Here is a 24,437-nt window from a genome sequence, read left to right on the forward strand (position 1 = left end):
GGTGAGGCCATTAACTACCCAAACAAGGCCTTTGTCTAGAAGCCTCCCTACAGTATTGCAGAAAAAGGGGGTTGAAACAAAGGTTTAATAAAAGAAAGAAAAAAAGAAACAAAAAAGGAAATTATTTGTCATCTAGGACCCAACATCAACTCAGGTAAAACAATTAATTTTATCCCAATATATGTGTATTTTTTTTTCTGTTGTCAACCACAACTCTTGAACACACCTGTCTCAGAAATAATAATATATATTTCATTTATTATTGTGGATAAAAATATGAAATAGACCATAAGCCAACAAAACCTTTGTAATCTACTTCTTTTCTTTCTCCTCACTGATCATACACAAGAAGGAAGTGGTTCATATTGGTTTGCCATTGTTAAAGGAAATAATAACTTTAGCCTAAAATATCTCATGAGAACTACATATATCAGTTAAGTACCAGGAAATTAGAGTATAATTAATTTAGATCCAGTGGTTACATGAATAAAAATTGAAATGAATATAATGTTTTTCTTTTTCTACTTTATTTTCTACTCTCAGGAGGGGTATAGAATAGCATGGCATTTGGAAATTAAATCTTAGTTCTGCCACTGTGTAGTCTATAAGCTCAAGCAAGTCACTTCACCTCTGTAAGTAGATTTCATCTTCTGTAAATAGGCTTAATAACATATTCAATGCACAGGTAAATCATACAAGGCCATGGCCCCAGAACTCACTGATGAGTCTAGACTCTAAACTCTGATGAGAAGTGACATTGACATTAATTTCTTTAAATCCTTTGTCAGGAGCATGCTAGCAATTGTTAATATAAATACATATATGGGGTGCTAAAGGGATGTAAATTCTGGATGCTTACTTTAGGAGAGAGAGGGCAAAGTTAGATAGATAGAGAAGGGTAGATATAGATATGAAAACAACTGTGAAAAGACCTGAGTGCCTGCCAGTCTGGCCAATTCTGAAAACTTCAGGTCATTCATTGATCCATCCACCCATCCATCCATCCATCCATTCATTCATCCATTTACTCAACATTCATTACATGATAATGAATTACTCAACATCCAGTTTATTCAACATATACATATTAAGACATAGTGTATAGAAGGCATTTATATATCCAGAAGATATAACATGTTCCCAAGAGACTTGCGGTCTAGTAGGGAAGCTGGGCAATTAAAAATCCATGTACTCCTCGCTGATGAACATGGATGCAAAAATCCTCAACAAGATACTAGCCAACTGGATCCAACAATATATTAAAAGAATTATTCACCACAGCCAAGTGGGATTTATGCCTGGGATGCAGGGCTGATTCAATATCTGCAAAACATCAATGTAATACATCACATCAATAAAAGAAAGGACAAGAACCACATGATCCTCTCAACAGATGCAGAGAAAGTATTTGACAACATACAGCATCCTTTCTTGATAAAAACCCTAAAGAAAGTAGGGATAGAAGGATCATACCTCAAGATCATAAAAGCTATATATGAAAGACCCCCCCTCCTAATATCGTATCCCCCTCAATGGGGAAAAACTGAGAGCTTTCCCCCTAAGGTCAGGAACAAGACAGGGATGACCACTCTTGTCACTATTATTCAACACAGTACTGGAACTCCTGGCCTCAATAATCAGACAACACAAAGGAATAAAGACATACAAATTGGTAAGGAGAAAGTCAAACTTTCACTCTGCAGACGACATACTTTATATGGAAAACCCCAGTGATTCTACCAAAAAACTGCTAGAACTGATCCATGAATTCAACAAAGTCACAGGATATAAAATCAATGCACAGAAATCGGTTGCATTTCTATACACCAATAATAAAGCAACACAAAGAGAAATCAAGGAATCTATCCCATTTACAGCTGCACCAAAAACGACAAAATACCTAGGAATAAACCTAACCAAAGAGGTGAAAAATCTATACACTGAAAACTATAGAAAGCTTATAAATAAATTGAAGAAGACACAAAAAAATGGAAAAAGATTCCATGCTCATGGATTGGAAGAACAAATATTGTTAAAATGTCGATACTACCCAAAGCAATCTACATATTCAACGTAATCCCCATCAAAATAACATGAGCATTCTTCACAGAACTAGAACAAACAATCCTAAAATTTATACGGAACCAGAAGAGACCCCAAATAGCCAAAGCAATCCTGAAAAAGAAAACCAAACCTGGAGGCATCACAATCCCAGACTTCAAGATGTATTACAAAGCTGTAATCATCAAGACAGTATGGTACTGGCACAAAAACAGACACTTAGATCAATGGAACAGAATAGAGAACCCAGAAATGGACCCACAAATATATGCCAACTAATCTTTGACAAAGGAGGAAAGACTATCCAATGGAATAAAGACAATCTCTTCAGCAAGTGGTGCTGGGAAAACTGGACAGTGACATGCAGAAGAATGAACTTGGACCACTTGCTTACACCGTACACAAAAATAAACTGAAGATGGATGAAAGACCTCAATGTAAGACAGGAAGCCATCAAAATCCTCGAGGAGAAAGCAAAGTTGCTCTTTGACCTAGGTGGCAGCAACTTCTTACTCAACACGTTTCTGGAGGCAAGGGAAATAAAAGCAAAAATGAACTATTGGGACCTTATCAAGATAAAAAGCACAGTGAAGGAAACAACCAGCAAAATTAAAAGGCAACCAATAGAATGAAGGAAGATATTTGCAAATGACATATCAGATAAAGCATTAGTATCCAAAATCTATAAAGAACTTATCAAACTCAACACCCAAAAAACAAATAATCCAGTGAAGAAATGGGCAAAAGACATGAATAGACACTTCTCCAAAGAAGACATCCCGATGGCTAACAGACACATGAAAAAATACTCAACATCACTCATCATCAAGGAAATATAAATCAAAACCACAATGAGATACCACCTTACACCTGTCAGAATGGCTAAAATTAACAACTCAGGCAAGAACAGATGTTGGCAAAGATGCGGAGAAAGAGGATCTCTTTTGCACTGCTGGTGGGAATGCAAACTGGTGCAGCACTCTGGAAAACAGTATGGAGTTCCCTCAAAAAGTTAAAAATAGGGGCGCCTGGGTGGCTCAGTGGGTTGTGTCCGACTTTGGTTCAGGACATGATCTCACAGTTTGTGAGTTTGAGCCCCATGTCAAGCTCTGTGCTGACAGCTCAGAGCCTGGAGCCTGTTTCGGATTCTGTGTCTCCCTCTCTCTCTCTGCTCCTCCCCCACTCATTCTCCCTCCCTCTCTCTCTCTCTCTCTCAAAAATAAATAAACATTAAAAAAATTTTTTTTAAGTTAAAAATAGAATTACCCCACAACCCAGCAATTGCACTACTAGATATTTATCCAATGGATACAGGTGTGCTGTTTTGAAGGGGCACATGCACCCCAATGTTTATAGCAGTGCTATCAACAATACCCAAAGTACAGAAAGAGCTCAAATGTCCATTGACAGATGAATGGATAAAGAAGATACAATGGAGTATTACTCAGTGATCAAAAAGAATGAAACTTGCAACAACATGGATGGGGCTAGAGTGTATTATACTATGAGAAATTAGTCAGAGAAAGACAAATATCGTATGACTCCATTCATATGTGGAATTTAAGATATAAAACAGATGAAAATAAGGGAAGGGAAGCAAACATAACATAAAAACAGAGAGGGGGCAAAACATAAGAGACTCTTAAATATAGAGAACAAATTGAGGGTTGCTGGAGGGGTTATGGGAGGGGGAATGGGCTAAATGGGTAAGGAGCATTAAGGAAGACACTTGTTGGGATGAGCACTGGGTGTTATACATAGGGAATGAATCACTGGAATTACTCCTGAAATCATTATTGCACAATATGCTAACGAACTTGGATGTAAATTAAAAAATAAAAATTTTGTTGTAAAAATTCCATGCAATCCGTATGTCGATGGGAAGCACAGAGGGGGGAAAAAGGTCATTTAACCCAGTTTGGCTCATCACGATGCCTTCCCAGAGGAGGTAAAGCCTGAGCTGACTTTGAAGGAAGTCTAGGGGCTAATCAGATGAATCAGAGAATGAGAAGAGGCTAGGGAGTGAGAACCAGATGTGGGAAGGTATAGAAAGTAAGAAACTTTCAAGAAAACCCAAGTGTGATTTGTAGTGGGGAGTAGTAGGAGTTAACTGTGAAGAGATAGTGGAGAGCCTGACCAGGAAGCACTCCACCTACCACCCTATGGAGGCAGACCTGACTGTGAACTTGGCAGGGAGCCACTGAAGGATTTAAGTTTGGCCCAGCCAAGATTAGATCTGCATTTTGAAAACTTTATTTGGCTATGAGCGGATCAGAGAAATTGTGACCCAGTCGACATATGATGAAGCCATGAGCACAGATGGAAGAAATGCCTTTGAGAACATTTTAGGGAGTTGAATCAATAGCACTTTGTGAAGAGTTGTATCACGGAGTTGAAATGTGGAGAGAAAAGGATCTAAGATGACTCTAAGCTTCTGGGTAAGGCAAGCAGGGAAAAATAAAGGAATGCCTAATGCTTGTTAAATGTTTTCTACGTACCAGGCATTGTGCAAGTTGTACATATTCATGATAACACCGGGACACAGGTATTACTGTCTCAACTTCAGATGAAAAATACAGAGCCAGAGATGTAATTTTCACAAGAGCACACAAAGCAGCAAACATCAGTTTGGAGCTAAGTGTGTCTAATTGCCTTACCTATCAGACAATATGGTACCACCGACACCACCATGGGTGGATGGTCCTGTCACTAAGACAGCAAATTCAGGATGAAGAGCAGGTTTGAGAGGCAACCCAATATGGAAGGATTGATGAAAGATGAATACCCACGAGGTGAAGAGGTAAACAAACACCGAATGTCAACACAGGAGCCTGGGGACTGAGTGCGTGATCAACAGCATTGAAAACTTACGAACAGACAAGATACTGATTGGCAGTGCTTGTTGGATTTGGTGACAGGAAGTTTGGTGGTTTATAACCTTGAAAATAATAATTTGGGGAAGGTAACAGGGATAAAACCGTATGTGATAGTTGGGAAATGACTACGCAGAAAAGCACTAAATCCAAGTGGAAACTATAAGTGCTGAGGGGGTGAAAAAGAATGAATGATTTCCAGGGGGTGAGCCCAGTCAGGGAAGGCTGCCTGCTGGACTTCCCTGGGAAGCATAGATTTATGGCTTCTTGACCCCTCAATAAGGTGTTGACATTAATCTTAAAGGTAATGTTGGAAGGTTGCTGGTTCCATACAACTAAGGAACTCCAACTATGTCAGACATGACGAACTTATCCCAAGAAGCTATCGCAAAATATTGGCCCCAAAATCTTCCTCCTCAACTCTTATGTGCTTTATACTTCATGGAATCCCAGGGAAGAAATGTGTGATTCCAGTGCACAATCTGTGTGGTGAGAATCAAAAATAAAATAAAGTAAAATAAAATGCTGATTATAGAGAAAGGAAAGTGTATTTAATTGCATGCGTATGTGTATATACATCTACGTATATACACATCTGCTTGTTCCCTTAGTTCACACATGACCTTCCTGCAAATAAGTATCACTTTAACACTTCAAACCTCCTGTGTTATTTGGATTTCCAAAGCTTTGAGTTTTCTAAGCTCTGCCCAAACTACCAGGCACACACAAAGAAGAAGGTTGTGTGACAAATAATACTGCTTTTGGTTCTTTTATAAATATCTATGAAGGGACTGCTTTATACCAAAACACAAAAAGGCTTACCTTTTAACCATAAAAATGTCAAATAGGCTTATAAATAAGGATGACAAGCTTATCTACTAAGACCTTAAATTGTGAAGGATACAATAATATTCAAATATTTCAAACATTTTGTTCAGAAATTAAGCTCTAGAAAGTGCGGCATCTTTGAAAACTGTTGTTGGTAATATATTTTAAAATAGCTCTAATTTTAAGGGTGCCTGGGTGGCTCAGTCGGTTGAGTGTCCGACTTCAGCTCAGAAGCCGCTTCAACTTGTAGGTGACTGTCTTCATGTATGTATCCTCTCATGACAGAGAACAGAGACAGGAAGTAAGATCTCTTATACAAGGCACTAATTCCATTCACGAGGGCTCCTTTCTCATGACCCAATCACCTTCCAAAGGTTCCCACCTCCTAACACCTTCATTTTGGAGACTAGAATTTCCACGTATTAATTTGGGGGAATACAAACATTCAGTTCATAACACCCTACAGTATTTTTACTTTATTTAAACGACTTTAAAAAGTGGCCTAAAACCCCTAAGGGCCCAGCATCACCTAGATTTGCCAGACCTGCTTCGAGAACCTCATCTAACCTTGTCTCCTCAGAAAGCTTGCCGAGAAAGCTGAAAAGTTAGCCCTCTTCATTTTGTCACCTTTATGTCCTCTTGTGCCTGTGTGTTCCTCCAGAGAGAGATGCTGTCGAGACCTTGGCATTGGCCTCTCCAGCATGCCTCTCCCAGAGGTCACGTTGTACTGTGAGGGGTCGCTAACAACTCTGCTGCTTGAGTCAACACAGGTGATGACCTCACCGGATCCAGGGCTGACACCCCTTTAATTCTTTATGAGCATGAGAGCCTCAGGAGAGGCTGGGATTCAGGACACTTACGCAGCTAAATGATGAGCCTAACTTAGCTTTCTTTGCCATGGCATCCTTTATACTGCCTCCCTCAGGGCCATAGGTATACATTGAAGACCTCTGCATCACACTATATGCCCAGGGGGTGACTGCCTCCATAGACCAGAGGTGGTAACAACCAGGGCTCCATGGGAAGGGCTTTTTTTTTTTTTTTTTCACATAAACACAATTTTTAAAAAAATTTCTTAACTCTATATTCTTCCCAATTTTTGAGAATTTTCTATTGATTTATCTTCCTTTGTTTCTGAAAAACAATGGAGAAGGTGGCTTCCAATATTTATAAATATTGGTCCCCAGATACCTAATGGGGATTTTAAAGATAGCTGTTCAGTCGATTTAATAATGCCCATGAGGAAGTGACCAGAAGCGACCTGACGCTAGAGAAGGAGTGTCTCCAAATTTCTGTTTCTAACTTGTCACTTTCCAAACTCCTAGGAGATGTGGAGATTAAAGCCATAACAATATAGAAACAGGAAAAAAGTCACATTTGGGTCACAGACTAATCAGATCGGTTTCCAAGTGAGGCGGGATATTACCACCACATTTTTCAAATATTCATTGGCTTTTTGTACCTGAGGAACAGTTTTGTTTGTTTGTTTGTTTGTTTGTTTCCGGTTTCCAACAGGCTCAAAGTGAACAGTCATGGGCTTTCATATTTTCTCATTCAGCCTATTTGGCACGCCTCTTAAAGTACAAGTCTCCTCCAAGGTTTGACAGTCCACCTCGACTTCTCTTTGGCATCAATAACCATACTACAAGAGGTTTGGTTTCCCTTACCCTTTTAATGACTTTATTTCCAACTTTCTCTTTGCTTAATCATGTTACCCACCTCTGGCTATCTGTGCTACTGGACCACACCCTAACCTAGCTGTAGAATGTTATCTACAAGTTACACTGTCATTCACAGACTCATGATCTAATTACACCAGTTTGCATATTATGATTACTCAGCATCTGGTAAGAAGTGTCTAGAACACATTATAAACCACCAAGAGACAAGATCCTTACCCCGAAGAGTTTGCAATCTAGGTATCTAGGTCAGACAAGAACTAGAGTGGCTAATTTGAAGCATAGCAGATTTGCAGAATGTCTAAGACATTAATATTAGAACGCTGTGAAAAAGAGATCACTGAACATGTAAATTGCAGCTACCTTTTCGGTGAGTGATATAAAAGCAAAGCATAAAGAGTATATGAAAAACATTCCCCAAAGTCAACACAAGTGTAAAAAGTAAGAAATGAACTAGCTCAAGCTGAATTTCAGACTGTGCAGAGGCTGAATGAGAACAAAATCACGGACTTCATTTCGAAAAAGAAGTGAGTTACAGAAGCCTATCATGGAGAAGTCACAGGATTTTATCTGTGGGGGGGAAAGGGTATGCTTGACTATCTAAGCCTTCAATGCAACAGTTTAGAAGTTGAAAACTCATAGCTCAAAAAGATAAAAGCATATTTTTTGTAGCATATCTCATTGCTACATATCTCATTGTAGCATAATATAATCTCATTGTAGCATAATATATCTCATTGTAGCATAATATAACTTTAGATAACTTTTAATTGTTCAGATTTCATAGATTGTGGTATATATCAAATGTGGTAAATAAACAAGGAAACGTTAATGAAATCAAAGTCACCATAAAATTTTATGGTTATATGCTACGAATTGTGCACAATTTCTTGGTAATGAAAAGACACTTCCTCATTAGGATTCTTTTCGAAAACGATTTTAGAATTGTTTTACATTAGATACAACATATTTTACTTAGAAATTCAGTTCAGCTGCTTTTCCCCTTTTTGTTTTACAGATGAGACTTGCAGACTTTGGCACTTGGTTTCTTTCTTTTTAATTTCAATTATCCCACACTGAAGTTGGCAGGAAAACCAAGTCTATGGTTTATAAACACAGATAAAGTGCCATACAGTAAATAACACACTATGTGAACACCCAACAATTTACTGCTAAAATCCAGGGTAAGCATGTGGAAAGCTGGCGTGGGCTCCATGATGGCACTCTCCTGAAAAAAAAAAAAAAAAGAGTTGCTTAGCTCTGTGTACTTAAGGTGGGGCCGCAGGGGTGTGGGTCAGGTGGGATTCTGACCCTCCCCTGGGCTGGGAAACTTACTCATCAGTCGTCTGCCTCTCCCCCAGCACAAAGTCTAAATCGAGCTGTTCTTGGATTTGTCACAGGGAAGATTTTCTCGGTTTGCCTTTGGCAATGATGGCTGTTGTGCTCCCAGCTGCTCTGTCTGTGATTCCCAAAGGAGAAAGTCACCTTTTCCTAGCCTCTTCCCTATGAAGTGAGGAGTAAATTTCCCGACAAGTCTCCTCTGGCCACTGCAGACAGCTGCCAAGGACAGAGAGAGCAGCTGTCCCCAGGGTGCCTCAGGAACCAGTGCCCTGGCTCTTCCCTGTGGGAGAGTCTCAGAATTGATCCTTACACCTACAGGGGAGCTGAACACTTATCTAATATCTAAGATCGTCTAATAGAAAGGAGATCTGAAAGATGGCAGTTACGGGGCTGAATGATGTGCCCTCACTCCACCCCAAAATTCCTATGTTGAAGTCCTAATCCCCAGAACTTTGGAATGTGACCTCATATGGAGATAAGGCCTTTGCAGAGGTAATGGAGCTAAGTGAGGTCCCTGGGGTGAGGCCTAATCCAGTACGACTTCTGTCCTTATAAAGAGGGAAAGTTTGAGCACAGAGACGTGCGTAGAGGGCAGAGGACATGAAGACACACAGGGAGAAGACAGAGGCCTGGAATGCACCCTTCCCTCACAGCCCTCAGAGGGAGCCAGCCCTGCTGTCACCTTGATTTCAGACTTCCGGCTCCCAAAACTGTGAGAAAATAAATCTCCATTGCTTCCGGTGCTCAGTCTGTGGCACGTTATGGCAGCAGCCTTAGCCAGCTAATACGACCACTGCATAAGAGAGGGCCTAATAGAACCCTCTGGATTCTAGCTGAAGAACTGGAGGCAGGATAGAAAAAAGAGCGGTCACACAGTCTGTCAGCATCACTGCCTGGAACCTGTTTCCTGGTGCCCAATTCATTGTGCCTTCACCTGCCCGGGGGAACAACCCCACCAGCAGGAGGCGCTGATGGTCACTTCCAATGGAATAGCGGAGGTCGTACGGAAGGACCCACATTCCCTCGGCAACTCTGCACCCTGAGGGGGGCCAAGTGTGGCAGCCCCAGGTCTCATCTACAAGATGGACCCTCTGGGCTCTGAGCACTTCATTCACCATCATGGAGTGACGCACCAGTAGTTAAGGCCCTTTGGTACGAATCCCGATATGCTGCGGCTATGTGGGAGGCTTTAAAAATAAATGCGTGTATGGTTTATTTTCACAAGCCTGTTTCAGACGCCCCAACTGTAGGGCCGAGGACTAAGCTTCTACCCCCATAATGTAAGCAATCTTCTTCCACCCTTAGCAACTCAGCGTGGGAAACTATAGAGGAATTAGCTTATTCCGGGGATCTTGGGAATGAATGGCCCAAAAGGAAAAACTGCCCACTGGGTGTCCAGATTTCCCATCCGACACTTGTCTGTAAGGTGGGCAGGTAAGAGGTCTCCAAGAAGTCAAGCACCCAACACAATTCCAAGGCAAATAAGAACAGCAGCTTTGTGTGTCTGCTTCCTTGCCATGTGCTGTATTTAGTAGATTTTGTTTTCTCTAATTCATTAGGAAGAAATTTCTCAGGAGTGGCAGGTTTTAACTGGGAAGCAAGAAAAGTTTTCGTGTGCTTACCATCTATCTCTTTCTAGAAAAGAAATCTTTAGGGGCCCCTGGGTGGCTCAGTCGGTTGAGCATCCAACTTCGGCTCAGGTCCTGATCTCACAGTTCATGGGTTCGAGCCCCACGTCGGGCTCTGTGCTGACAGTTCAGAGTCTGGAGCCTGCTTCGGATTCTGTGACTGCCTCTCTCTCTCTGCCCCTCCCCTGCTCACATTCTGCCTCTGTCTCTCTCAGAAATAAATAAAAATTAAAAAAGAAAAGAAGTCCTTAGCTGGGGTTTGAATTCAGGAGGTACACAGGGGCACCTGGGTGGTTCAGTCAGGTAAGCGTCCGACTTCGGCTCAGGTCATTTTCTTCTATTTTACGTGGAAATAAACCAGTCGTTAGCAATACCAGTAATAGAAAGAGATATCATTAATAGAAGCATAGATACATCCGTTGTTAAAAACATCAGAATTTCATTTATGCTCATCACTGCTTTGAAACTTTGTTAGTTATTACAGATACTACTAAGCATTATTATTTTGTATATTCATTTTGAAAGGCATGTATTACATTTTTTTCCTTGATGACTGCATTTCAGTATAATCTTTCTCAGTAATCCTATGTGTTTTATTTATTTAGTTCAAAACATTATTCTAAAAGAGGATCCATAGCTTTACCAGACTCCCAGTGGGGTGCATAGAACACAAAGGGTTAGGAAACCCCACTGGGCCAGCAAAGACAGTCACTGGGGAAAATCTCAGCTGCCCGGCTGCCCATGACTGCGAATGTTCCAGCACGTTATTTGCAATCAATAAAGAACAGAAAGATCTACAATCTACTAAAGAATGATGGAAGCCGGATTTTTAAAATTCAGATAACTGCAATCTATTCCCAGGGATTTGACTTCAGGTGGTCTTAGGTGGAGTTTGCTTATTTTCTAAAGAGATTTTGAGCAGGTGGTCAAAGGCCCACACTTTGAAAAACAAGGATGTTGATGTTCTGCTAGCCTAACCATCGTAGGTAAATACTTAATATTTTTCCTGTAGTGATTATTCCTTTGTCATCCCCGGTTTCGAAATACATGATTAAATAATGTGTCCCCCTCACCGCCACCAAAGTCACTTTTTACTTTACTTTTGGCAGCAAAAATAATTTTTTAATTTATTTTTAATGTTTATTTATTTTTGAGAGAGAGAGAGAGAGAAAGAGAGACAGAGCGTGAGCTGGAGAGGGGCAGAGAGAGAGGGAGACAGAATCTGAAGCAGGCTCCAGGCTCTGAGCTGTCAGCACAGCCCGATTCGGAGCTCTAACTCACAGATGGCGGGGTCATGACCTGAGCCTAAGCCGGATGCTTCACCAACTGAGGCACCCAGGCTCCCCAGCAGCAAAAATAATTTTAAAAGTACTCTTACAAGTAACACAGTTTAGAATAGCATTTACAAGGGACGCCTGGGTGGCTCAGTTGGTTGAGTGTCCAGCTTCATTCAGCTCAGATCATGATCTCACAGTTCGTGAGTTCAAGCCCCGTGTTGGGCTCTGTGCTCGCAGCTCAGAGCCTGGAGCCTGCTTCAGATTCTCTGTCTCCCTCTTTCTCTGCTCCATCCCCACTCACACTCTGTCTCTCTCTGTCTTAAAAATAAGTAAAACAGGGGCGCCTGGGTGGCGCAGTCGGTTGAGCGTCCGACTTCAGCCAGGTCACGATCTTGCGGCCCGTGAGTTCGAGCCCCGCGTCGGGCTCTGGGCTGATGGCTCAGAGCCTGGAGCCTGTTTCTGATTCTGTGTCTCCCTCTCTCTCTGCCCCTCCCCCGTTCATGCTCTGTCTCTCTCTCTGTCCCAAAAATAAATAAACGTTGGGAAAAAAAAAAAAAAAAAAAAATTTAAAAAAAAAAAAAATAATAAGTAAAACATTAAAAAAAAATTTTTTTAAGGAAAAATAGAATAACATTTATGCTTCAGCGCTTTTTAAAGATAGAGGCCAACAATGCCTAAAAGGGTGAGGGAGCAATTTAGAAAATAGTCTATAGGTTTGGGGAACGAAAGAGGATTTATACCTTTCTTGAGTATCAGGTCGTTTGCTGCTGTGAAAGATGAAAGCAACAAAGGCTACATTTGCAGGTTTGCTCCGTTCCTTGAAAGTTTGCTCTTGCAAATACCTCTACCTTTCTTGAGTTGCATAATTCATCTTGTGTCCACATGGACAGCTGACTGCCATTTGGCCAAGACGTTGATACAATTTGCAAAGCAATAATTGACATCTCTCCTAGAGAGGCGCACAGCCCTTAAGTGAACTGGGCTTCAGTTAGCAGCCCTGTAAACTGGGCTTCAAGTGTCCCGAGTAAACAGACTCATTACAATAGTGGGGGAAGAGGGAGGGAGGAGGTGGGTTTGCACTGGGGTGTGGAGCAAGCGTGGTTTCCTCCAAGCTACTAAGGAGCCCTGAAGGCGTCCTACCTCAGCAGCTACTACAGTGTGAAATATCAGAAATTACAAACTAAACTTACAAAAAAAAAAAAAAAGATATAGCATGTGTCTTTTTACCTTGGTCTGTTTTTAATTGCATATCATTATATCTGGGACAAAAATTCATCCAGTTGGTAAGAAATTTAAACTGTAAAAATTTCTCCCAACTGACCTGATGGGTAGCTGTGGTCTAGAACTTGTTGGAGCCTCCCTTGTGTTAAAGAACCACTCTTTCTTCCCGGATTGAAAGCCACTGGAGGGCAGGAACAATAACACCTCAGGGCCAGCTTGGCTCAGACTTTGCCCAATACACCCGTCTGTAACAAAAGTTACAGATTTTTCCACAGCTGGTACTTGGGAGCAGCGATGCAAAGATCTCGCTTGGAATCGGTCTTTCCAGCTCAGTGTCTTGACCTACCAGGAAGACTGGGGCCTGGGTCAAAGTCCTGGCTGTGCCACTTACCAACCATATGACATAACACTGGGCCAGCGAGTTACTGGATATTTCCAAACTTCAATTTCCTGTGCTGTGTAAAGGAGATAATGAAGGCATTTTCCTCTCGGATTTGTTGTAGGAATTAGAGGAGATGATGCATGTTAAGCACTTAAGACAGCATCTGGGAAGTGCTCAGGAATTGTTACCTATTATTATTTTCAACCAAAAACTTGGGCAAAGCGTAAAAACTATGCGACTGTGAATTCTTGAAACAAGGAAGCCTCGGATAATGGTTGTCAATGGCAATCAACAATTTGAGTAATAGAACCACATGATAGAGCAGCTTTTAGCCAGAGCCACTCAGAATCATCCAGAGACTTTCCTCAACACTCTAATAAGACAGAGTTATTGTGAAACTATGAGAAACTCTCACCTTTTGAACACTTCTCTCTTTGTGGTAATGACCCCGAAGCAGTGTTTCCGGGAAGATGGTGCTGAGGGAGTCTGGGATCTAGAACTCCCGGGAACCGCAAGGCACCTGGCTGCTGATGGAAGTCTCTTAAGACCAGTTAATGCTTTGCTGCTCACTTACAGAAGGGTCCATTTCATTGAGTCTTTTCAACTGACTTTTTTTTTTTTTAATTTTTTTTTTCAACGTTTATTTATTTTTGGGACAGAGAGAGACAGAGCATGAATGGGGGAGGAGCAGAGAGAGAGGGAGACACAGAATCGGAAACAGGCTCCAGGCTCTGAGCCACCAGCCCAGAGCCCGACGCGGGGCTCGAACTCACGGACCGCGAGATCGTGACCTGGCTGAAGTCGGACGCTTAACCGACTGCGCCACCCAGGCGCCCCTCAACTGACTTTTTTATATTCCATAGATTAATTGTATTTTCAGATTCATATTTTGAGCAAGTGTGAAGTCACAGAATTCCTCTTTAAAAAAAAAATATTAAAACGCTCTGCTCAATGGACATTTAAAAATGGTTAAAATGGCAAACAGTATGCCATATATAACTTACGATAATTTTTAAAAATTAATGATAGAGCATACCAAAACTCAAATACACTTTAAATGGAAGTATCGTATGGAATTATATCTCCATAAAGCTGTTTTCAAACATCTTTATTCACAGTAGGGAAATTTTCCCAACCTTTTTTGTGGGAAAGGAGCCCCAACAAATATCTTTGTTCTTAGTAGATACAGCTCATAACTAATTTTCTTTGTGTTTTCAGCCCAAGCAGAGTTTTTGGTCACTTGGGATTCAGGGGTTTTCCTTAGAAAATACTGATTTGGGTATCCCAAGAAGAATAAGAAAGAGGAAAAGGAGACACTAAAAATAAATATGTATTTACATGGTGTTTCTTTTTGTCTAGCTCAGTAATCCTACCTGTATCTTGAGGAAATAGCAAAATAACCCAGTTTTGCTGTTATTGTTCTCCAATATCCTGTTTCCCCGAAATCGTGCTTTCCCTTCCATGAAATAATAAGATCCTTCCCTTGGATGCCTCTGGGGAGGACAAAGCAGTGGCATCATCTCCCCATTCCTGCTGCCCTTTCCTCAGTCAGGTTGGTTCTCGTCGTCTACTTTCAACAAAGTCACACTGAAGTGTGAGGGGTTGATAGAGCTACAGCAGGTCAGCATTCCTAGAGATGGTTCTCTTAGAGAAAGTTTAGCTCACGGGGCGCCTGGGCGGCTGTGTCCTGTAAGCGTCTGACCTCAACTCAAGTCATGATCTCTCGGTTTGTGGGTTCGAGCCCCTCATTGGGCTCTGTGCTGGTGGTGTGCAGACTGCTTCGGATTCTCTGTCTCTCCCTCTTTCTCTCTGCCCCTTCCCTGCTTGCACGCACTCTCTCGCTCTCTCAAAATGAATGAATAAACGTAAAGAAACAAACAAAGAAACGTTTAGCTCATTAACTAAGAAGGGTGAATCTCTGGGGGTTGTACACATCCAAGGTAATTCTGGTCCATTGGGCTTTTCCATCCATCTCAAATGCAACCACAGTCTACCGTGTCATGCCTGAGGCCGTCACCATCTATCTTTGACTTGCAGTGACAATCCTCCCTTCTGAGTAGATGAGTGGATGCCAATTAGATGAATGATGTTAGTTGGCTTTGTCTTTAAACTCAGCCTGCTTGGCCTGAAGAAGGTCATTTAGAAAATTCCTTTCACTGAAGAAACAACAAAGCCATCTGCAAAGCATGTATCCATGCCCTTCAGTATTTACAAAGCAGGGGTAGGAGATTACCAGTTTTTAAAATTCACGGCACTTAGAAAAAGCCGTTCTAGTATTTTAAAAAAGATTCATCTAGAGTCAACTGGTCAACTAATGGCAAACAAAGCTGGAGATGGAAACTTCTCCATTACTCAAGTCCTCAAATCACTACCTGGGCTTTAATTTCCTTATCTGTCTGCGATGGTTGAGAAGCCCAAAGAGGGATTATATGACCCTTGAGGTCCCTCCTAGGTCTAGGCTGCAATTTTACTGCAGAGAAACTCTGGTCAAGATAGCGACAAATTAGCCAACATTGCCTCTCCTAAGAGTGACTCAGGGTCATGCTGCTTTTGAATCTGGGGGTGTGTGGCCAACCATCCCTCTCCTGAATACACTAGTAGATATACAAATGCACAGGTGAAAGTCGATGATCATCATAGGAAAACATCCAATGAATGATTCAAAGGTGCAGAGTATAATAATGTCGTTGTACTAGGGCACCTTCAGAACGTCTGTGCAGTAGGGATGACAATCTGGTAGTTACCCAAGAACAGGGATTATGGACAACATTTCTTTCCCCTAGCCTACCCCAGCAGCCCCGTGGGCATCCTTCGGTTGCATCAGAACACGATCCACATTCTTTATTTTCGGCTTCAGTAAGTATAGGGCTTTGGAAGCAGCCCAGCCTTGTTCTTGTTTAGGTCAGGAACCCTACTGGAAAGAACCCAGCCCTCCCCCACCCATCACCTCCTTTACTCAAAAAGCTTTTGAGCTTTTGCACCTACTGTCTCCAACTCATCCTGTCTTCCTTAGGTTCTCTTCCAGCCCCTGCACAGCTCCCATTGTACCCTGCGCCTCCTATTTTTCCCTTGTGAGGTGGTTACCACAGTTATCATCGTTTTACAGAGGAGGAAACTGAGGCACAGAGCCACTCTAGTGATAATGACTTGAAACAGGAGTGGAGATTTAGAAGTGGAAGAAAGACGAATGAGACTGGGAAAAGCAACAACTCCTTAAGGGAGCTGACCCAGGGGAAGGAAACTTTCTTCTCGCCTTTTCTCCACAATAGGCCCCGCTCTACCCAAAGAGCCAGAACTCAGGATCCTTTAAACGTTTCAGTCGGTCAGTTAAGAAATCATGGAGCCCATGTTAAAAAGAGGATTAGGAAATCTACTGCTAATTCCACACTCTTTTGCATCATCTGGAGGTTTGAGATGCTGCTTTCGTTCGGCACACGTTTCATAGGAGACAGACCCCTTGCTACTCAGTTCGGTGCCTCCCGTTGTCCATATTTCCAGAGATGCGTAAAGCATAGCAGCCCTGGAGGACTTTTTCCCAAACAAACTCCCATAAAATGTAGATTTGCAAAATAGAGGAAAAAAACACCACACATCAGCCTGTGTACGAAACCAAAACTGTACCTGATCCGTGGCCCTTAGGTATTAAATTACCATGCATAGCTTTTATTTGTGAAATCCTGAGGATAATTCAAGTTGAGAAATAAACTAGCTTTTTCCTGTCATATCACCATTGTCTGAATGCTGACTTTGCTACTTGCAAACTGTGGAATTTATGCTAGTTGCTTAAACTTTCTGAGCCTCCATTTTTTTTATATCTACTCTGGGAATAATAACAGTCTCTGGCCCTGGCGTGGGAAAATTAAATGAGTAAAGACATATAACCTGCTAGGACAGCGCCTGGTCCATAGTCACAATCAAATATTGCTAGGAATACATCCCTTCTTTAATATACATTTATTTAGTATCTTATGTCTTGCAAGGACAGTCCTAAGGCAAGCCCTAGGAATCCATAAGTTCTTTTCGTATAAAACTGTCTACCTTGTTTGAAAAAATGTTTTTTCAGATGAATTACAAGGTAAATAATGCTGTCAGATAACAGGAATTAGAAGTAGATAAGATAAGTGAGACCAAGGGAGGGAGAAGAGGGGGCCCACGTGAAGGCAGGAAAGCTTCTTTGCTGAAGGGTCACATACTTGCTTAGGGTGGGTCACCTTTCTGGCCCTGGACTTCCCTGCAGCCAACAGGAAGCTGCAAAGTTGAACAAGAGAAGATTTCCGACCTCAGGGAGCTCTGAGTCTGGTTGAGGAAACAGATGTGTAAACAAACAATTACAGTGCAATGTGATGAATGCAAAAATGGAAGTTCTCTGGCAGGCTTTGCAGAGGAAGTGATATTCGAGAGCAGTTTTAAAGGATGGAAAGGATTGTAGAGAACAACCAGGAAAGGGAACAGCACATACCAGGGCTTGGAGCCTTGAAGAGCCTTGGAAAATGTGGGAATAACGTGTGCCAGAGTCTCATCAGAATAGTTGTAGAAGGCATCCAGGTGTGCAATAAACTTTTTTTCAGTGGAATAATGAAGGGGTTCCTGATAAGTGTTCCCGTGGCAGCAAGAACAGTAAACATGGCTTCAAAGAAATCAGAATGAAGTTCGGAAATCAAGCAGAATGCCAAGAAAGAAAAGAAAAGGAAACTAAAACTCCACCTCTGGTACTATTTGTCCATTGCAATTTGGATTTCCTCCGGAACCTTTTGGGAAGGAGAGAACTCTATGCTCGGATATAAATATTGACCCACCCACTGTCACCTAAAAACAGCATCTGAAACAGTCAATTAACACGGTAGGATCTTGAAACTGTTTCAGAGCATTAGACATTATAAAATCACATGCTCTATTTTAATTAAAAAGAAGCATAAGTCATTTTTCAAAGAGCTAAGTAGTGATAAAGTTGAGAGGAGACCAGAGTTTTTCTTACTTTCATTTTTGAGTCTTTTTCTACTTGACCGTTTGGACCGTCCCAATTCGTTGGCAGAGTTTTGAGATCTGACACACTGTATTTCTTCAAAAATGAAGGAAGAACACAGGGCAGAAAACAGGAGAGAGTAGCTTCAAATCAGAGAAACGGATTTAAATTCCAATAGTCAAAAATATTGTTGCAATATGTGAGAGGTTATTAAATACATATAGACGAATTCTATAGAAGGGTTGTATATTTTAGGGGCGCCTGGGTGGCGCAGTCGGTTAAGCGTCCGACTTCAGCCAGGTCACGATCTCGCGGTCTGTGAGTTCGAGCCCCGCGTCGGGCTCTGGGCTGATGGCTCAGAGCCTGGAGCCTGTTTCCGATTCTGTGTCTCCCTCTCTCTCTGCCCCTCCCCCATTCATGCTCTGTCTCTCTCTGTCCCAAAAATAAATAAATGTTGAAAAAAAAAAAAAATTAAAAAAAGAAGGGTTGTATATTTGAAAGTAGAGAAAACTTGGACTATATGCATTACAATTTTGTTTTCAAAATTCTTCTAGCTTGACATAAACATATCCTCATATCTGCAGGTGCCCAATTTGAAAATAACTTGTTTTCAAATGACTGAAACTTGATAGAAGTTTTATTTTTGCACGTTGCATTGCTTTGACCCCACTGGCTAAAGTGTCTTCCCAGAAATCCTTTATCTTCTTGGCTGATAATCTTTTAATTTTTTTTAATTTATGTTCATTTATTTTTGAGAGAGAGAGAGGGAGGGAGGGAGCGGGGGAGGGGCAGAGAGAGAGGAAGACACAGAATCTGAAGCTGGCTCCAGGCTCTGAGCTGTCAGCACAGAGCCTGATGCAGGGCTCGAACTCACGAACCAGTCCATGAGATCATGACCTGACCCAAAGTCTGATGCCCAACTGACTGAGCCACCCAGGTGCCCGTTGGCTGAGGATCTTTAACAGTGAATCCTAACACGGTATCATGGGCTCTTTCCATCTGGTTCTCAATCACGTGGCTGATCATCTCTGAACATATGCTCAAGAGCATTGTGACAGTTCCAGATTCAAAGAAAATCTGTGTTGAAATTTTTTTAGTGAAGCAAAGATAAATACTCCCCCCATTGTACTCTCTTAGAAGCTCTGTTTACATTTTTGGGACTGTATTGTTTTGTTGCAAAAGGGATCACCTGCTTCTCTTAAAAGCGTCCTGGATTTTCCTGGTGTAAATGATTTGCACGTACTCACTTCGGTGGCATGGCCAGCGATGTATATACTTCACCGTACCTGCCTCACTAGGGCCAGACCCTGCTTCCCAGACTAGCCTCTCAGTGGCCCAAAAGCCCTTGCTGTCCTGATGGCTGGCTGCCTAATTCCAGGACAGGGATCGCAGGGTCCATGGTGGTACTGCCTGCACCAACCCAGTATGTGACTGGAGGAGCACTCGGTGACAACCTGCTGAACAAGCCGAAACATAAATGGCCAGGACCAGGGCGGCACAGACAATCTGGGATGTCTATCCCCAGCGGCTCCCAACTTCCCGCTCAGTCTTTTGGAGTGTTCTTTCCCTCCCCTGAGATGTCACTTACATGCTGCCCAGTACCCGTTCACAGCCTCCACTTTTTTACTCTTCACTCATATAGTTGTCCAACACTACACATTATTATCAGCATTCTTACATACACTACTTTAGAGTTCTAGAAGGTCCTTTCTTGGGGGAGCCTGGGTGGCTCAGAGGGTTGAGCATCTGCCTCTTGGTTTCGACCCAGGTCACGATCCCAGGTTTGTGGGATCGGGCCCCGCACCGGGGATTCTCTCTCTCCTCTCCCTCTGCCCCTCTCCCTCTCGCGCGTGCTCTCTCTCTAAAAGAAAAAAGAAAAAGGAAAAGAAAAAAGAAAAAGAAGGTCCTGTCTGTTATCTTTTTAGATCCCAAGACAATGGTTGTTACCAAAACATACACACAAAGAAGGCGAGAGCAAGAAGACTGACAGGTATTATGTGTCATTCCCATCCCCCAAGACCCTTGGCCATACATCTCATTGTCCCCACTCTACACAAGTAGCTTTCATTCCACACCCTTTTTTTACATCGAAATACCCAGAGCTTATCTAAGACAGTCAGGAGGCTCTTACAGGGAGGTAAAGCTTAGTTTCCAATCCAATCTCTACCCACAGACCAAATTGGTCAACCTCCCTGAACCTCGGTGGTCTTGTCTGTAAACTGGGTTCGTACATAATCTCCCTTTACAGTGAACATGTATTTGTTTATCATCTGTGAAGTTAAAAACCCCTTGAAACAAACATAAATAAATGAGGGCAAGGTGGAGAATCAGGCCCCTAATGTGTGCTCTCCTTCTCTGAGCAGTGTGGTCACCTAATTAGCAAGGCTGATACGTTTCACTACATTTTTTGTAAAAAGATATCCATAAGGGGAGCCTGGGTGGTTCAGTCGGTGAGACGGCTGACTCTTGATTTTGGCTCAGGTCACGATCTGACGGTTTGTGAGTTCGAGCCCCTCGTCAGGCTCTGGGCGGACCGTGAGCCTGCTTAGGATTCTCTCTCTTCCTCTCTCTCTGCCTCTCCCCTGCTCGCACGCTCTCTCTCTCAAAATTAATAAATAAGTTAAGTGTCTGACTTTGGCTCAGGCCATGATCTCATGGTCTGTGAGTCCGGGCCCCGCGTTGGGCTCTGGACTGACAGCTCGGAGACTGGAGCTTGCTTCGGATTCTGTGTCTCCCTCTTTCTCTCTGTTCCTTCTGCACTCACGGTTCATCTCTTCTCTCTCAAAAATAAAGAAACATTTAAAAAAAAAAACGTTTTTAACAAATAAAAACAAAGATGGCCATAACTTTGTGATTTTCTAGCTGGTGGAAGGTGTAAGAAATAGACTCACCAGCACTCCCTCTTATCCTGCCCTCTCTGGGGTGAGGGGGTGAGTGTCTAGGTCCCCACAGACACACTCCCCCGCATGTGGTGAGGCACTGGGGTAGAACTGACCTTGGGCAAAACAGGCACAACAGCAAGTAGGGTATGTTTGCTTTGCTCTTTCACTTCCCTCTCTGAATACTTTCCCACATTCGGGTTTTTCCTCACCACCCACCCAGTCCACTTTTCTAGGTCCTGTATTTTAACATTCTCCTCTCAAAGTAACGATTATAGTTTTGTTTTTAAGGCTAACGTTTCCATTACATTAAATGTCCCATGTTGCAAAAACTATATATATATACACACATATACATATACATATACATATACATATACATATATGTATACATATACATATATGTACACATATACATATATGTATATACACACATATGTATATACATATGTATATACACACATATACATATATATGTATACGTATACATGTGTATACGTATACATATATGTGTATGTATGTGTGTGTGTGTGTATATATATATATATATATATGCATATATATATTCTTGGCCACAAATACTTTTATAGCTAATGATGATAGTTACAGACCTTCAAGACTCATTCTCTTTCAGAAGGATGCATCCCCATATACTTCAAGAATGGACACCTAGCTTTTATTTATCATAGATAATTATCCTGGTCTCTCTACACTGGGACGGCAATCAGGAAGTCCCATTCTGCTACATCCTGGGGCCAGGAATTTTATTGATTCTTCCATGGTGTTCCGCCTTCCCTTAAACCACGAGGCCACCCATCTTGCACAAGAACGCAGAGATATGTAGGGGCGCCTGGGTGGCGCAGTCGGTTAAGCGTCCGACTTCAGCCAGGTCACTATCTCGCGGTCCGTGAGTTCAAGCCCCACGTCGGGCTCTGGGCTGATGGCTCAGAGCCTGGAGCCTGTTTCCGATTCTGTGTCTCCCTCTCTCTCTGCCCCTCCCCCGTTCATGCTCTGTCTCTCTCTGTCCCAAAAATAAATAAACGTTGAAAAAAAAAATTAAAAAAAAAAAAAGAACGCAGAGATATGTAGACAAACATGTGAGTGAGCATCCATACACAGACACGCGTGCATGCAAACGTATACACACATGCACTAACTTTGAAAGATATATCCCCGAAGGTAGACAAGTTGGAAAAGGGAAAGTATGTGTTTCCATTTGGTTGTTTTTCAGTGACCACCAACTGAACCGTAGCTTTGACTCACAATATGTTATCTAAATTTTATACGTGTAAATATTTTTTTTAGACACAAGACCTGGAAAGGAGAACCTATCCAGATCCAAGAAGAGTTGAATCGTTTTTTGTGGTTTCTAAATGTGGAAGAATTGACTCCAAGTTAGTGAACTGTCTAAATCTAAATGCTGTCCAAGATGGCAGCCACTAACCATATGTGGCTACTGACCCCTTGTCTGACTTAAATGCAGTATAAAATACACACTGTAATAAAATATATTACTCTTTACATAAGTTTATTTATTTCTTTGTCTTGAGAGAGAGTGGGAGAGGGGCAGAGAGAAAGGGAAAGAGAGAATCCCAAACAGGTGCCACGGTGTCAGCACAGAGCCCAACACGGGGCTTGATCCCATGAACCGCGAGATCGTGACCTGAGCTGAAACCGAGAGCCAGACGCTTAACTGACTGAGACACCCAGGCGCCCCAATAAAATACACTAGTAAGTTGACTTTACTTATTTATTTTTCCTTTAATGAATATGCGGCTTATACACGTAGGTCGCATTTCGTATCTATCAGACAGCACTAGTCTTGATGTTAATTAAGTTGTGAAAAAGGAATGTTTTCTTATTCTAGAGTATAGGGGACTAGATGAGCAGAGCTCTCCAGCGGCATGTAAGCCCTGACATATCATATATTTACTTGTTTATTATGTCATTCTCTTCTGCTATCAGAAAATGAAGTTCATATAAATCAAAGTTTATGGATTGTTAACCCGCGCAGTGTGTGAAATAACTGAAAATTTAAAATGGATCTTCCATCCTCCATTATGACTTAAGCTCGGTAGGAAGGCCTTTTCTGCTCTGGCTCAAGCATGTGGATGTGTGCCCTGAGACAGTTGCATGAATGGTGTCTTGTGGGGGTCTGACTACCGTCACTTTCAGAAATTTGGGAGACCACTTTGGAGATTGGGATTCGGTTCTCATTTATATCTTCTCCACTATTCCTTTCCTTCCCTCCTTCCTTCCTGGTACTTAAGCCAAAAACCACCATTATTCATCACTCTTTTTCTCTTACTACTCTCCACTTCTATGCTATTGGATCTTCCTTCAGAATATTCCAAACTCTGCCCACTTCCTCCCACTCTGCCATTGCCACCTTGGCCCAAATCATCGGCATCTAAATAAACAGAAATCAGATCGTGGTGCTCCTCTGTTTAAGACCACCCAATGTCTCCATGGCAGTACAAGTAAAAGCCAAAGTTCTTATAATGACTTTAAAGACTAATCCTACTCCCATCGCCCAATTCTCAAACCTCAGTGCCCTAATCCTCTCCCCCTGGCTCACTCTGATCAAACTTTACAAGTCTCCAAGTTGTTCTTCACACTCCAGCACACTCCTGCCTCAGGGCCTTTGCACCTCCTGATCCTGTTGCTTGGTATGCTCTCTCTGAAAATCTTTGCATGGCTTATTAGTGTCTGTTTGAATGCCATAACTTCTTTGACCATCTATATAAAATACTATCCTTTTTTTCCTCATGTAATTAATTTTTCCATCAATTTTATCAGCATATGACATGTCATATACCTACTTATTCATTTATTTATCATCTCTTACCATTAGAACGTTAGCTCCAGGACAGTGAGGATTTTGCTTTGTTCATTGTTGTATCTCCAGTGCCTAGGCATGGCTTATATCTTAGGTGTTCCACAGATAATTGTTGAAAGAACTCATGAAATAAATATCACAAAGCTTTGTAAATAAGTCCCAAATTTCAAACTTTCAGACATTCATAACCACCATTAGCAAAGTAAATGAGAAATTTCCCCAGAAATCTGGAGAACAAACCATTCTTATTAACATTCTCCCCCTGTCCTCCCCTCCACCACTGTTGATGATCTGATAAATTATTTCACAGAGAAACAATATTTATGATGATGTTTTAGGTTACAATTTATATATATAAATACAATTAATTATTACAATTAATTAATACAATTAACATATATATATATAAATGTTAATTGTACTGTTAAAATCACATTTAGATGTTAGATCTCTGTGGGTTAGTTAT

General features: G+C 41.8%; 2 long non-coding RNA genes across 3 annotated transcripts; both read right to left on the bottom strand.

Moving 5' to 3' along the window:
- Positions 1-8,479: 8,479 nt before the first annotated feature.
- Positions 8,480-10,525, bottom strand: LOC122489885. Of its 2 annotated transcripts, XR_006299033.1 has the most exons (3): positions 9,465-10,525; positions 8,777-8,998; positions 8,480-8,669 (listed from the first exon to the last, which is right to left on the bottom strand). It is a non-coding gene; the product is annotated as an uncharacterized LOC122489885 (long non-coding RNA). The 2 variants fall into 2 exon arrangements; XR_006299034.1 differs by lacking the exon at positions 9,465-10,525 and having other exon boundaries at positions 8,777-9,456.
- A 3,602-nt stretch (positions 10,526-14,127) lies between these two features.
- Positions 14,128-20,049, bottom strand: LOC122489886. The gene is made up of 3 exons (XR_006299035.1): positions 19,932-20,049; positions 17,750-17,917; positions 14,128-14,208 (listed from the first exon to the last, which is right to left on the bottom strand). It is a non-coding gene; the product is annotated as an uncharacterized LOC122489886 (long non-coding RNA).
- Between the last annotated feature and the right edge of the window lie 4,388 nt (positions 20,050-24,437).

This window comes from Prionailurus bengalensis, chromosome B2 (assembly GCF_016509475.1).
Source record: "Prionailurus bengalensis isolate Pbe53 chromosome B2, Fcat_Pben_1.1_paternal_pri, whole genome shotgun sequence".
NCBI lineage: Eukaryota > Metazoa > Chordata > Mammalia > Carnivora > Felidae > Prionailurus > Prionailurus bengalensis.